Below are 15287 nucleotides of genomic sequence, written 5' to 3'. Positions count from 1 at the left end.
TATTTGACAGATAGAGTTAGACAGTGAGAGAGAGAGAGACAGAGAAAAGTCTTCCTTCCATTGGTTCACCCCCCAAATGGCTGCTACAGCCGGAGTTATGCCGATCTGAAGCCAGGAACCAGGTGCTTCCTTCTGGTCTCCCATGCGGGTGCAGATGCCCAAGCATCTGGGCCATTCTCCACTGCCCTCCAGAGCCACAGCAGAGAGCAGGACTGGAAGAGGAGTAGCCAGGACTAGGACCCGGCACCCATATGGGATGCTGGCACTGCAGGTGGAGGATTAACCAAGTGAGCCATGGCGCTGGCCCCGGTTTTATAATAATTTTAACTCATACATGAATAATGCATATTTATTGGGTAGCATGTAATATTTTGATACATGTACACAATGTGTAATGTCCAATCAGGGTAAATATATCTATATTGTCAAACATTTACCATTTATGTATGGTAAAAATATTAAAAAAACCTATTCTAGCTTTTTTAAGAAAGATTTTCAGTACACGACCATTATCTATAAATCACTCTCATGAAACAGAACAGAAATTCCCACTCCCATCTAACTCTAAGTTAGTGCCTGTTAAATCACCTTTCCTCATTCCTCTCCATCTTCTCTTTCCAGCCTGTGGTAAATAGTATTTTACTCTCAATGTCCATGAAATTTTTATAGATCCCATACATTAATGAGATTATATAACACTTATATTTCTGTGCCTGTTTATTTTATTTAACATAATGACCTCCAGTCCTATCTATGTTGTTGCAAATGGCAGGATTTCAGCCTTTTATGGCTAATAGTTTCCCACTAAGTATATGGACCAAGTTTTCTTTACTGATTCATCAGTGGAGGGAAAGCTAGGTTATTTACAATTCTTTGCTATTGAGAATAGTGTGCAAAACCACAATGACATATCACTTCAGTCCAGTTAGATTGGCTATTATCAAAAAGTCAAAAGACAACAAGTTTTTGCAAGGATATGGAGAAGAGGGAAATCTTGCACCCACCTAGTGGGAATGTAAGTTAGTATAGTCATTGTAGAAAACAGTATGGAGGTTTCCCAAAAACTAAAAAACAAAAAAACAAACAAACAAAAAAACAACAAAAAAACAGAACTACCATTTGATCCAGAAATCCCATTGCTGGGTAAATATCCAAGGGAAGTATAATCAGTCTGTTGAACAGAGATCTGTATTTCCTTTGTTTACTAACCAAAATGCTGCAGGACTACAGCAGAGGTATTTAGGTGAGATATTAACTTTCCCTTCTGTCTCTCTCCTTGTTTCAATTTGCCCAGAGAACTTCAAGCTGGTATTGAGCCTTGTATACAAGGATAAGAATTGAAGGAGGGGAGGAACTTCATGAGAGATGGAACTTTATGATAGAGGTACCAAATATATTGCTATCTACATTGCTTAAATGTGCACCCATCCTAGGTTTATGAGAAAATACAAAATGTATAAAGAGGTCTTTAGAATAAAGGAAATAAACTGTCTTGGAAAAGGAAGAGGAAGAGTTCCTGATAGAATGTCTTTCTGGAGAGTCAGACATGCCAGGGAGCTAGATGAAAGTGGGTTTTATCACCTTGAAGAAGCTGGTGAAAGCAAATAGCTCCTAGAAATAGGCCTTTAGTATTTGCATATAGGTCAGCCCTCCTCCTAGTCTGTCTACTTCTAGAGATTACTGGTCCATCCCTGAAGGAGAAAAACACCCAGACTACCACTTTATAACCTTTCTCGCACCTAATCCCCAATAAATGATCACGTTTACTCTCAAGGCTAGATCTGCAAACAGACCTGAAGTGTTCATTTAGTTTCTTAAACAACCCATATCAGTTCAGTGTTGGCTGAAATTCCATTAAGTATCAATATAATTTATCTATATAAATTATAGAGGGCATTTTGAAAAGGTGAACACTAGACAGAGGTCTATCTAAAATTAATTGATTCTAAAATACTGTGTGTTCAGAAACAAAGGTAATTGCTGAGTGATACCAGGTTCTTTATGAGAGCAGAGAGGATCAGGCTGCAAGAGAAATCTGGTACCTAATGATAAAAGTTCATATTGAGACCCTGAAAATGGAGTTTTAGAATGAAAAAAAAAAAAAAAAAGCTGCAGGCAGCACTATTTTCAGCATCCTACAGCTGTACCTACAGTTACTAGGCAGCATATTTGCTGAAGGTTTGTATTAAACACTGCAACATTGTTTAATATGTGTTATCTATGAGGGTCCAATTAGGAAAGTGGGTCTTGATGAAGGGATCCTTTCAAGCACTGTGGGTTAGATTAAGGAAGCCAAAGAAGATGTCACAGCAAAGAAGATGCTGCCAGTTCTGCACATCGGAAGCAACAGAGGGGAACAATATAATGAGACTCCATGAAAAATAGAACCATGGTATAGAGATTGCTTTATATAGCTGAGATATAAAAGTATGGTGGGTTATGGGGCAGCATGAAAGTGAGCAAAAAGTGTCACTAATAGCTGATTTTGCTCTTCTCTCATGGGCTTTGTTTCCCAATGAGTGAATCTAACTGGAAGCCTTCAGAAGGAACAGGATCCTAGGTCAGGCAGAACCACATGGACACATTCATACACTTCATCAAGGTAGAGAAAACTGGAGGATCAATGGGGAAGAAAAGAAAATGAAGAACCTTTTATAAATTCTTCCCCTAACATGACCCAACTTTATATTAAGGAAGCTTTATTATCAAAGGGTACTTTATAGCAGTATCAATGAATAAGAAATTCAACTATTTAGATTCAAATTACGTAGATTTGGATTATATTCTTCAGATTACAAGTCCAGTGTCTTATGTGCTCAGATTAGAAAATAAAAGATAAAACTCAAACATCCTAATTGCTTGAGAAAAAAATCACAAAAACAAATTCTTTCATTATACAACTTAGAAATTCTAGTAATTATACCTGACAATTATAAAGTAGCTTATAGTTTATAACTATTTTGCACATAATCTATATTGCATATTTTAATAAGCTACAATTGAGGTGATTTCATTTTAAATTCTGATTTTTTAAAATTATTGAATCAAAAAATAAGCATAGGAACTGATGTTGTGGCACAGCAGGTTAAGCTGTCGGCTGAGATGCCAGTATTCTATATCAGAGTGCTGTATCAAGTCCCAGCTGCTCTGCTTCTGGTCTAGCTTCGGTGATGTGCCTGGGAAAGCAGCTGAAGTACTTCAGCTCCAGCCCCCCATGATGGAGAACAAGATGGAGTTCCTGGTTCCTCTCTTCAGCCTGGCCCAGACTTGGCTGTTGCAGTCATCCTGGGAATATACCAGTGAATAGAAGATCTCTGTCTTCCTCCCTCTGTCACACTGTCTTCCAAATAAATGAATCTTCAAAAATGTTAAAAAAAAAAAAACCCTAGAATAATGATCTACCAGACTTCACAATGATTTATAGTCCTTAATCAAATAGTATTTTAAAAAATTACTTATTTGAAAAGCAGAGATAGACAACGTCAGAGAGACAGAGAGAGAGACAGAGAACTCCCATATTCTGGTTCCCTCACTAAAGGTTTGCAACCCATGGGTTTCAAAGCCAAGAGTCAGGATCTCAATTTACATCTCAAACATGGGTAGCAGTAACCCAACTACTTTAGCCATCACTGCCTCTTCCCAGCGTCTACATCAGCAGGAAGCTAGAATCATGAATTAGACAGTGGAACTGCATCCAGGTACTCTGATGTGAGATGTGGGTGAACTAACTGGCAGCTTAACCCTTCAGGGCAAACACCTACTCTCAGATAGTATTTCTGAACATTATCTGTTAACAAGATACTCTTTGATGATGTATGATGTAATGAAGAATGTGCAATATTTTTATTACAGTCATTCTGAGGAGCACATAAATACATATAAAAGCAAATAATGGAATGTTTTAGATAACACCAAGTGGAGTCTGTATTAAGGCTGGCAGTAGATGTTAGAAAGTCTATTAATAATTCTTCTAAGGAGACAAACTGAAATGAAATATTACTTACATATAATATATGCAATAGGCTTTGGAATTATTGCTAATATGGTCTATATGTCAAAAACCAGTTGTTACCAAGATCAAGCAGTGAGTGGATAGTTGTTAACAAATGAATTAAGAGAAACTTCCATTTGTTCATGGCTTTTGGCTGATTACAATGAGTGACAGTTTACATGTGACCAGGTCAGTGGATATAGCACACACTATTAGTAAAACGGCCTTGAAAATAACTTCCTTCAACACATATTAATTTATTATATTTTAATAAATATAATAAATTATGCAGTTTATAATAAGTTCTGCAGTTCTGAATTCTATTAAATGTAATAAACATATAAAGAGTGAAAAGAGAGTTAAGCAAGAAATAAGCATTTTAAATACCTTGCAATAATATGTGGGCTTACACTTAACAAGGAAACATAGCAGTACTTTTTGACTACAGAGTATAAAACATATTATAACCTAAATCAGCAACAAAAAACTGACATACCTGGTCGAGTCAGTAACTCTGCACTTCTAATCCAGATTCCTGGTAATATGCATGGGCGGTAATAGATGTTGGCCCTTGGGTTACAGCATTTGGGTTCCTCCTACCCATTTAGGAGACCCAGATGGAACTGCTGGCTCCTGTCTTCAGCCTAGCCCTGTCTTGACTATTGCAGGCATTTGGAGAGTGAATCAGTAGATGGAAGATCTCTTTCTTCCTCTGTCTGTCTTTGTGTGTGTGTGTGTATTTATCCCTGTCACTCTCCCTTTCAAAGAAATAAATCTTTTAAATAAATTAATTCTGGTTTTGCAAAGATGCAAAAGGAATGGTAGCCAGTTTTGGAGTCAGTAGGAGGGGAAAACTACTGTAATGTTCTTTTTGTGTGTGTGGGATCCTAGGTACAGCTACATACCCCTTAAATTCCTGTGATTTCATGGGAGCAGTTTTACATTTTATAGATGATGTCCAAACTGTGACAAAGAGACCTCTTTATTTGAATAATCTTTCAGGCCCAATGTCTCATTGAAATACCCTGGAGTAATGTTGATGTAGGAAAGCAGATTTGCTTCTATGTGTTGAATGTTAAATGGTGGGTGAGCAGCATATGATGTTATACTTGAAAGCAGTGCTTACTGAACTGTAGTGACCACCAATGCACAGAGTGGAGCTTGAGAATTCACATTTGTAACAAGTTTTCAGTTGATGTTGAAATTGTTAGACCAGGGACCACCCTCTAGGAACCACTGCTTTAAGAGCTTAATTATAACTTATGAATCAACCATTTATAGTAAGGCTATTCCCTCTGTGTGATCTAGATGTAACTGACTCTGTGACATCAGGGCATCCTCTGAGTGAACAGTGCAAAAAGGTTCTTAAGTATCTCATTTGGAAGTGGTGAGAGTAGAGGTCTCTCAAACTTCAAGGGATAAGGAAATAACCTGACACTAAGTGGTACTTGGGAGTTAGCAAAAGCCTTAAGGATAGTCTGGAGAAGTACATGATGATCCTCTCCAACAGCAAGTAAGACTGTCTTTTGTGACTCTCTGAACTAAATGGTGGTGCTTCTTTCTCTGGCTGCTTGAATTATTAATAAGAATTTCTCCGTATGAAGGAGAAAGTTGTTACTAAGCAGTTAGCAAAGGGGATTTCTGGAGCTTGGGGCATGTAACACACTAAACTTTAACCCTAGTAAACTCCCAAAGATAGAATTCTGAGCCCAAAGAGATCAACATGATCTATTACAGCCATTTTAAAAGGATATGATTAGCAAAACCTCAGTAATTCAAGGTAAGATTGTTTCTGTAGTTCTATGAAAATAGCTTCTTTTCTACAAACTTTTTTTGTGTACCAAAGAAATTTAATGATCAATTCAATGAGAAGTAACTTGGAGCTGAATACAAGGGATGTGTTGGTCCATGTACTATATAGAAGATAACAATCTCATGTCCATGTGGAACTCATACCTGAGAGAAGAATCACTTACTCTTAATGTTTTAGTGCTTTCCTTGAGTTACTGACCAAGATTTTAACTCCAGAAAGAGGGAGCAAGAATTGGATTGTGATGAGCTGAAGCTTTGCCAGAAGAAAATTGTTGGCCTCAGAGGTCCTAGGTAGTCTTAATCTACAGTACCCAAGTAGGTAGTATCTGTAAAAATATCTGCTATTAAAGTAACACCGTTAAATCTTTGCCAACGTTTTGCAAAACAAATATAGTTCTTTGATTATGAACTTGGATGGGCCAATTAAATTTCAATAGAGGGCCAGAACTTGCCCTATTTAAATAGAGCAGCAAGAGGGTGTTAGGTGGCAGGCTGCTTGACTCTACCTATTATTATTTCATAGTAAAAATAAACAAACAAACCCATCTTTCATCATGTGAGAAAATGAAGATGTGCTTATTCAAGATTGGATGGAGAGGCCAGACAGCTAGAAACTTCTGTCCTTTCTAATCATTTAAATAGTGTAATTTTAGATGTTTTTACTGTTACCATAAAAATTTGTCCTTTGAGTATTCATGTCCCAGTAAGTCTATTTTGAATGTCTACATCAAAAACTTTCCAGCACTTAAGTTTTAAATTTGTCTCATTTTTATTCATTAAATATTCAACATGTCCAAAATAACTTAATATAGTGGGGCTACTTTTTTTTTTTTTTTGAAACTGAGATTGGTGGTGCTGGGAGGAGAGAAGTAGATACATGCAAACTATCTTTGAGATCTTTCTTCTTCAATAAAAAGTAAAAAATATATAACACAACAGTAAAGCTAAGGCAAAAAATAAGATTCAAGGCAGATCCTTGGACACAATTTCAGTCAAATTTGACTAAGAGCATATACATGAATCTAAAGAAACCAGCTATTTATAGGACAGAATCACATTCAACAATGTACTAAAGCTTCCTTTTTCTTTTTTTAACAAATTTGAGATTTTATTAGCCAATGACAAGAAATATTTTTATATAAAATATGAACCATATGAAACTGAAAGTTTCTTAATTAATTTTACTTTTTTAAAAAAACACTTCAGGAGTGACACTAAATTAAATAATTTCAAATAATAACCCCAAGTGGGAACATTTTCTAATTGTTGTTTGGTGTCTTGCAGGTAAATCTCACAATAGAACACTGATTTTTTACAGCATTCTGTAGTGCGCACTAAGCACATGGACTTAAATTTTTAGTGTCAAAAATATCTTTTTTTTTTCCATTTAGGTGATGGTATATTTTATAGTCCTTAGACATAAAAACAGAATTGCTATACTTCCTTGTTGAATTTAAACCCACATATTATTAAAACATGCTACTTAATACCTCAATGCAAATTGTCATTATGAGTAATTTTCGTGGAATTTGTGGGTGGTTCAATGGTTTGCCAAAGCTTCTGATTGTTATTCTTGAGTTTGGGTATGTTGCTAGAGCATGATTTTCTTGATTTAATATTTAATAAGCCACGATACTTAAAATGTTATATAAAAATGACCTCTTACTCTCTTAATTGAGACTATCTGTGTGTTCTACAAGATCTTGTGTTCTGAGTGAGTTTTGCTTTTCCTCAGGTATAAGGTTATCAACTATTCTCTTGCCTTCACTCAAATTTTTGGCTATTTGGTTTAACTGTGTTACAACTTCTCTGCTAAAAATCTGTGCAACATAGTTTTAGGGTTTTAAGAAAACTCAAACACTAAAATCACTCTCTGTCAGTCAATTCTGAACAACAGATGATGTAGTTTCTATATTCATGTGAATTTCACTTTCATCACTGTTGAGTAGAGAATGATATTGTACATCTCATGGAATCAGTTTAAAAAGGTAAGATAAGAGGTCTGGGCCTCTTAACTTACAAGGCCTAAAGCCCAACAGATTATTATCAAGCCCCTTCTATCAGGTTCTATTTGCCTCTCAATCAGAAAACTTAATTGTAGCTTAGACAGCACCTTTCTTAGCTCCTCTAATAATGACTCTGTCCTTTGTTCTAGACCCTGTCTAGCATACTTGGGCCTCATTCCTTTGTAATCATAACCTCTACTCTACCACCAATGGCTCTACTCCCAACATGTGTGTACTGATGGTCCTCTTCCCCACTTAATGCTGCATAATTGTTCAAACCTGGTAAATGCCACTCTTAGGATCATTGGTTACTATCCTCACTCTGTCTTTTATGACCTTGTCTAAATATGATCAGAGTCGGCAAACTTGGAAGGCTTCCATAGCCCTGGCAACTCATGACGACAGCCTAGGGTGGTTACTGGCGCCATAAACTAGAGTGTCAGTTTGTTGGGTCAACAACAGGATCCACTGTGCACTTGCTCCTCATGTGGGATCTCTGTCCTTAATGTGCTGTACATTTTGATTTAATGCTATAACTAGTACTCAAATAGTATGTTTCACTTTGTGTTTCTATGTGGGTGCAAACTGTTGAAATCTTTATACTAAATTGATCTTCTGTATGTAAAGAGAATTGAAAATGAATCTTGATGCAAGTGGAAGGGAAGAGGGAGCGGGAGAGGGGAGGGTTGCGGGTGGGAGGGAAGTTATGGGAGGGGGAAGCCATTGTACTCCATAAGCTGTACACTGGAAATTTATATTCATTAAATAAAAGTTAAAAAAAAAGGTAAGATAAGCTTAAGCTCCTCTTAATAAGAAGTATCATTTTGGGGCCTGCGCCGTGGCTCACTTGGTTAATCCTCCACCTGCGGTGCCAGCATCCCATATGGGCTCTGGGTTCTAGTCCCAGCTGCTCCTATTCCAGTCCAGCTCTCTGCTGTGGCCCGGGAAGGCAGTGGAAAATGACCCAAATGCTTGGGCGCCTTCACCCATGTCAGAGACCAGGAAGAAGCACCTGGCTCCTGGCTTCAGATCGGCATAGCTCTGGCTGTGGCAGCCATTTGGGGGGTAAACCAACGGAAGGAAGACCTTTCTCTTTGTCTCTCTCTCTCTCTCACACTGTCTAACTCTATCTGTCAAATAAAAAAAAAAATAGGTGTCATTTTAAGTGGAACTAATTTGGTACTATTAGGTATCACAATCCAAATATTCTCATGTATTCTAACCCCAATAAGAGTGATCCAGAAATATTATAATTCCAAGGGTTTTTAAAATAAATAGTTCTTAGGAAATTTATTGATTACAGAATCAGGCGAAACAATGTCTTAGAAAAACACAAAGAATGAAGCATGCTTTTGCCAGGAATGTTGGCAACTCAGTATCATCATAGCACCTTGTCCTAAGAATCTTTAATCATGACAATGAAGTGTCTCATGTTCAAAATGTGAGTTTTATGTTTTTTAATTTGAAAAGTATTGTATTTTCAAAGTTGCTTCTTTCCTAATATTTTATTTATCCAGAAGCCAAGTATCCCTCATAATCCTAAAAGAATGTTTGAATGAATAGCAAACTAAGCTTCAATGATCTCTCAATTTGAAAAATATTCAATACAATTAAATTCCAGGTTAAGTGAATAGCTGACATACCCCTATAGTCATCAGTGTAATGAGATCTGATGTATTTCAATGTTCATTCCCCCTAACAAACTATTTTAAAGTAATTTTTAAAAAATCTGCAACCAGAAACTTACTTCAGATCTTCATTCAAACTACCAGCACAATTTAAGTACTGATTTTAATCCAACAGCTATTTCTGCCCATAAGTAATAATGACTGGCTGGATCTAATTGGAATGTATGTTCACATCTGACCTGACAGCTTCATGTTGTCATACAAGACTTTTAATTAAAAGATACTAATTGGTATTACAAATGTGTTCAACTATCTAGGCATAAATTATTAATTTTTATTAAAACTGAGTAATATAATTAATCCTTGAGAAGAGACAAAAAATATTGAATGAGATAGATATGAATTTCAAATTTTTGTCACTAAGAAGGACTTAAATTTGGAGGTTCTCATATGCTGCACTGACTTGACACAAATGCCCTAAACTTCTGATCACTTTGCTAATGTCAATGGCTAATCTATTTGCAAAGCATCTATTACCACTATAATAAGTTAATCTAAGCAAAATAATGTAGATTTCAAATATAACAACATTCTTGTTAATTTCATGAAATGCTAATATCACTGTCACTCAAGTAAAACATTTAATTAACCTACAAAGGAAATTCTTCTAATGATTCATTCTCAGTATTTGAATAATATATTTTTAAAACTAATTTTGCTTGGAAGTTTTCTGAGTGCAAAAAATCAAAGTGATACCCAGTGTATAGCCCTATAACATGATCCTTCGGCAGGTGAGAATTTAAGCTCACCTCTCTCCTATATTCTTATTTTCTAATAGCATTGTAAAAAAATTTTAGAAAGTGTTGAGTCTCCACTTTTTATGAAAATTCATGGAATATTTACTGAACTCAAATGCTGTGCATAACACCATGCTACCATTTCACATAAACTATACAACACAGTTGATTCCTACAAGAATTCTTTGCAAATTGTATTATTCTCAAAGAAGAAGTAAAACAGCTAAGGCTAACCAGACTGCTATTCACCCACTTTTAGGTGTCGATAATGGAACAACTGCTCTTTGGGAATAAATGGTGAAAGGACTAGGAGCATAAGCAAAGAAAAATTATGAAAATGTTATACTTACTTGGGTTAGTTCACAAGCTAGAAGCACAATGCAATGGACAAGCATTTACTCAAAGAAGTCACTGGCAAAAGCTGAACAGAATCAAGAACCAGTACTGTTGTTCCGTTTAATAAGTAATTAGTACATATCACTTAGTGTCCAGAATATGCTAGGCACTATACTAGAAACAATTTAGGGTTGGACACTGAGGCACAGGGAGTTAAGCCACTGTTTGGGATGCCCACACCCCATCGGAGTGCCTGGTTCAAGTTTCAGCTACTCCACTTCTGATCTAGTTTCCTGATAATGTACCTCCTGCAAAGCAGCAGGTAGTTGAGTAATTGCCACCTACATGGGAAATCTGGATGGATTCCTACAAGAACCCTTTGAAAAATATATTATTCTCAAGGAAGAAGAAAAAAAGCTACAGCTAACAGACTTTTGTTTACCCAGAGTTAGGTGTCAATAATGGAACAGCTGCTCTGTAGGAATGCATGGTGACGGGACTGGGAACATAGACAAAGAAGAATTATGAAAATAAATGTTACACTCACTGAAGCCCAGCCCCAGATGTTGTGAATATTTGGGGAGTGAATCAGTGGATTGAAGATCTATCTCTCCTTCTCTCTGACTCTATCTATTGCTCTGCTATTCATGTAAATAAAAATAAAAAGTAAAGATTTCTTTAAAAAAGAAACTGAACTCACAAAAATTAATGATAATTCCTTCTTGCAAGAAGTACAACTATCCAGTGGGATAAAAATATAAAAGTTGAGGTGTTTCTGAAAGAGAAAAAAGCAATTAGCTAAGGGAAATACAAAATGGGAAGACTAGAGCAAGGGATGTGTGAAGACTACAGTAGGTTGGTATTTCTAAAGCCAAAAATATAGGTAGGGAGTGGCTGAAAATAAGATTGAAAAGATAGTATGCTTCCAGATTTGCATGCTATATTTAATATGCTATATTAATAAGGTAGTGAAGAACAGATTTTAAATAGAAGAGTGCTCTCGTTAAATATGCAGTTTGAAAAGATCATTCTGGCTCATACACAGGCTGAATTTAATTGGGAAAGATTGGAAGCAAAGAAATCAAATACTGCATTTCAGATGAAAGGTAAAGGACAAATTCAGTGAGAGTACAGATGAAAAGGAGAAAAATCTGAATGAAATATATTTAGGAGTCTAGGATGACTTCTGGTTTTTGACTTGAAATGATTCTATCACCTAAAATGTTGAAATAAATTTCATGATGAACATGCTGAGTTTCAGGTATAACCAAGGGAAGCCACTCAGCAGGGAGTTGAGTATAAGAATAACTCAGGGAAGAGGCCTAAGCTAGAAATACAGATGAGGAAGTAGCAAAACCACAGATGGTTGTTAAGACTTTGACGTTGTAAAAGGTCAACCAGTAAAGTCTATGTAGAAAGGAGAGTCAAGGGCCCTAACAAAACACTGGAAGTAGAGGGTGGAAGGATAATGCCAAAAGTTAAGCGGATAATTAAACATTTATTCGTGAATCAAATACAGAATTATTTCAGTCATTAACTGCAATCTCATCTTTAGCCTCTTGGACAATATAGAAATTGTTCACTAGCCCACATAAATTTTATGGTCAGACAAAAGGCAAAATAATTGACCGCTTCATAGTGATAATTATATGGATACTATAGTCCAAAAATCTTCTTGGTTAAAGTTCTTTCATTCCCTCAATTTAATTATTTGCATAAAACAATTACAAATCAATGTATTTACAGGTGTTTTTCTTCATTGGTATTTCTTTATTACAGAATCAATGATGTCTAATCAACATTTAATACTAGAATTAATATGAAACGTCAAAGGAACATACAACTTTGTGACTTAATATGTGGTCCTGACTAGAACATTTAGCCCTTTTTGAAAATCCTTGGATTTTAAAGCTTTCATGGTTTTTGTTGTATGTTTTCTTGAGCAAGCCCATGTGTAATCTTCCTATTTGCTACCATGTGGCACTTCATTATACTAAGAGATCTCTCTTTTGGTTCATAAAGTCAGAAGCATTGAAATCCAATTCATGCCAGCACTATAGTTCAATCTACAGTCCTGCCATGGCACTGGTGCACTGACTTCCTAAGTTCCACACACAGTTATTTTGGGATCTGAATTTAGGCATAGCAGAATTGAAGATCTGTTCCTCAATTCAACTTCCTAGCATCCTAGACAATCCATGGGTTGTGTTCACATAGTTCCTTGTAAAGTACTTCCCTCCCAGCCTTTCACTTCATCATTTGTGACTTTTGCATAATAAGAAATCTTCCCAAACCCTTTTCTTACTCTGATTTCATGGGACATTGTCTAAAGGAAAGTTTCTCACCGTTTGCCTTTGATAATTTACATTTTAATTCTATTTCCTAAACAGCTAGTCTCCACTTTGAAAAGCAGTACAATAAATCCTTTGGACAAACCTCCTTCTTCACTTCTTTTCCAAAGCATCATGTCCTCAGAAAGACTAACACTTTAAGTGGAAAGCATTCTTAGAGAATTTAGATGGACATTCAAACATCATCTGCAATTAGCAAGAATTTAAAGGATTTCTATGAAATGTTGTATCCACAATAATTCTGATGGGTCATTTTAAGATTTACTGTACAAAGAATAAAGCATGATGTTGGACACATTAGTAAATAAAAACATTATATGGCATTTCTATTGCAAAATATTTTTTCAACAATGTTTATTTTTTTTAAAATTCACACTAGCTAAAGGAAGGGTAAATATAATATATAAAGTTGATCTCTCTTTTCCCAAGCATGACCTCAGTCTCATCTTTCCAATGGCTCTGGTTATTTGTGTTATTATTTGTATCATCATTCTAAGATATAAGACAAATGGTCATTTTAACATAAAACCATATTATGGCTTAGCTCTTACTGAAGGGTGTTACATATATGTCTCCTGTAAGTACTTTTAAGCTGGTAAATTCATAGCATAAGTATTTGCTTATTGCCTGTTTAATTATCAAAAGTATATGCAGCAGCTCTGCTCCTCAACTCATTCTTCCTGGAGGGTAAGGCCTCAGTTTTGTCCTTTTTCTTTTTCTTTTTCTTTTTTTCTCTCTGAACCTCTAACATTGTTCATCCCAGTAGGAAGCACATTGTTGGTTCTTGATAAATACTTATAGAACATCATGTAGGTGTTTGCAATCGATAGACTTGTTTCCTCTGAAAAGCACCTCATCCTTCTAACCTTCACCTATAACACTCAGCTCTCTGTCCTAAAAGATGTAGTTCAGATCTGCTCAGCTCCGGCCCTTGAGGCCATCTGGGGAGTGAACCAGTGGATGGAGGACTTTCTCTCTGCCTCTGCCTCTGCCTCTGCCTCTGCCTCTCTCTGTAACTCTACCTCTCAAGTAAATAAATAAAAATTTTTTTAAAAGACAGAAATAAAAACAACATTGATTACTTCAAATCTTACCCAAAAAGGAGTCATTTCCTTTTTTATATATGATTAAACAAGTTTTCCTAAACATTTTGAGATCCTAAATTAGTTTCTCTAAAACCATTCATTTATTAAAAAAAAAAAAAAACACAATATTCTTGGCAATAGGGATATTGTGGTGAATAAGTGAGAATGAAATATTCTCGTATATATTGTACCAACAAGTAAATAGAAGTATGTAGTGACTACAGTGTCATGTCCCATACTTTTAAAATGAAATGACTGGGGGTCGGCACTGTGGTGCAGTATGTTAATCCTCTGCCTGTGGTGTCAGCATCCCATATGGACACCAGTTCTAGTCCTGGCTGCCCCCTCTTCAGATCCTGTTCTCTGCTATAGCCTGGGAAAGCAGTGGAAGATGGCTCAAGCACTTGGACCCCTGCACCCGCATGGGGGACCCAGAAGAAGCTCCTGGCTTCTGGCTTTGGATCAGCCCAGCTCCAGCAGTTTGCAGCCACTGGGGACTGAAACAGCGAATGGAAGACCTTTCTCTCTGTCTCTCAGTCTGTAACTTTACCTTCCAAATAAATAAATAAAATTTTAAAAATAAATAAAAAAATAAATAAATAAAAAACAGAATGGGAAAAAATATTCGCAAACTATACTACAGATAAAGGATTGATAACCAGAATCTACAAAGAAATCAAGAAAATCCACAACAACAAAACAAACAACCCACTTAAGAAATGGGCCAAGGACCTCAATAGACATTTTTCGAAAGAGGAAACCCAAATGGCCAACAGACACATGAAAAAATGTTCAAGATCACTAGCAATCAGAGAAATGCAAATCAAAACCACAATGAGGTTCCATCTCACCCCGGTGAGAATAGCTCACATTCAGAAATCTACCAACAACAGATGCTGGAGAGGATGTGGGGAAAAAGGGACACTAACCCACTGTTGGTGGGAATGCAAACTGGTTAAGCCACTATGGAAGTCTGTCTGGAGATTCCTCAGAAACCTGAACATAACCCTACCATACAACCCAGCCATCCCACTCCTTGGAATTTACCCAAAGGAATTTAATTTGACAAATAAAAAAGCCATCTGCACATTAATGTTTATTGCAGCTCAATTCACAATAGCTAAGACCTGGAACCAACCCAAATGCCCATCAACAGTAGACTGGATAAAGAAATTATGGGACATGTACTCCATAGAATACTATACAGCAGTAAGAAACAATGAAACCCAGTCATTTGCAACAAGATGGAGCAATCTGGAAAACATCATGCTGAGTGAATTA

At 36.2% G+C, this 15287-nt stretch overlaps 1 protein-coding gene across 14 annotated transcripts in view; it reads right to left on the bottom strand.

Annotated features, from left to right (window-relative positions):
- MAP2 (microtubule associated protein 2) overlaps positions 1-15287 on the bottom strand; it is a 318054-nt gene that overhangs the window by 284194 nt on the left and 18573 nt on the right. The window lies entirely within an intron of this gene.

Source organism: Lepus europaeus, chromosome 1 (genome assembly GCF_033115175.1).
Source record: "Lepus europaeus isolate LE1 chromosome 1, mLepTim1.pri, whole genome shotgun sequence".
NCBI classification, from domain to species: domain Eukaryota; kingdom Metazoa; phylum Chordata; class Mammalia; order Lagomorpha; family Leporidae; genus Lepus; species Lepus europaeus.
This window is presented reverse-complemented; position numbering and strand designations above follow the sequence as displayed.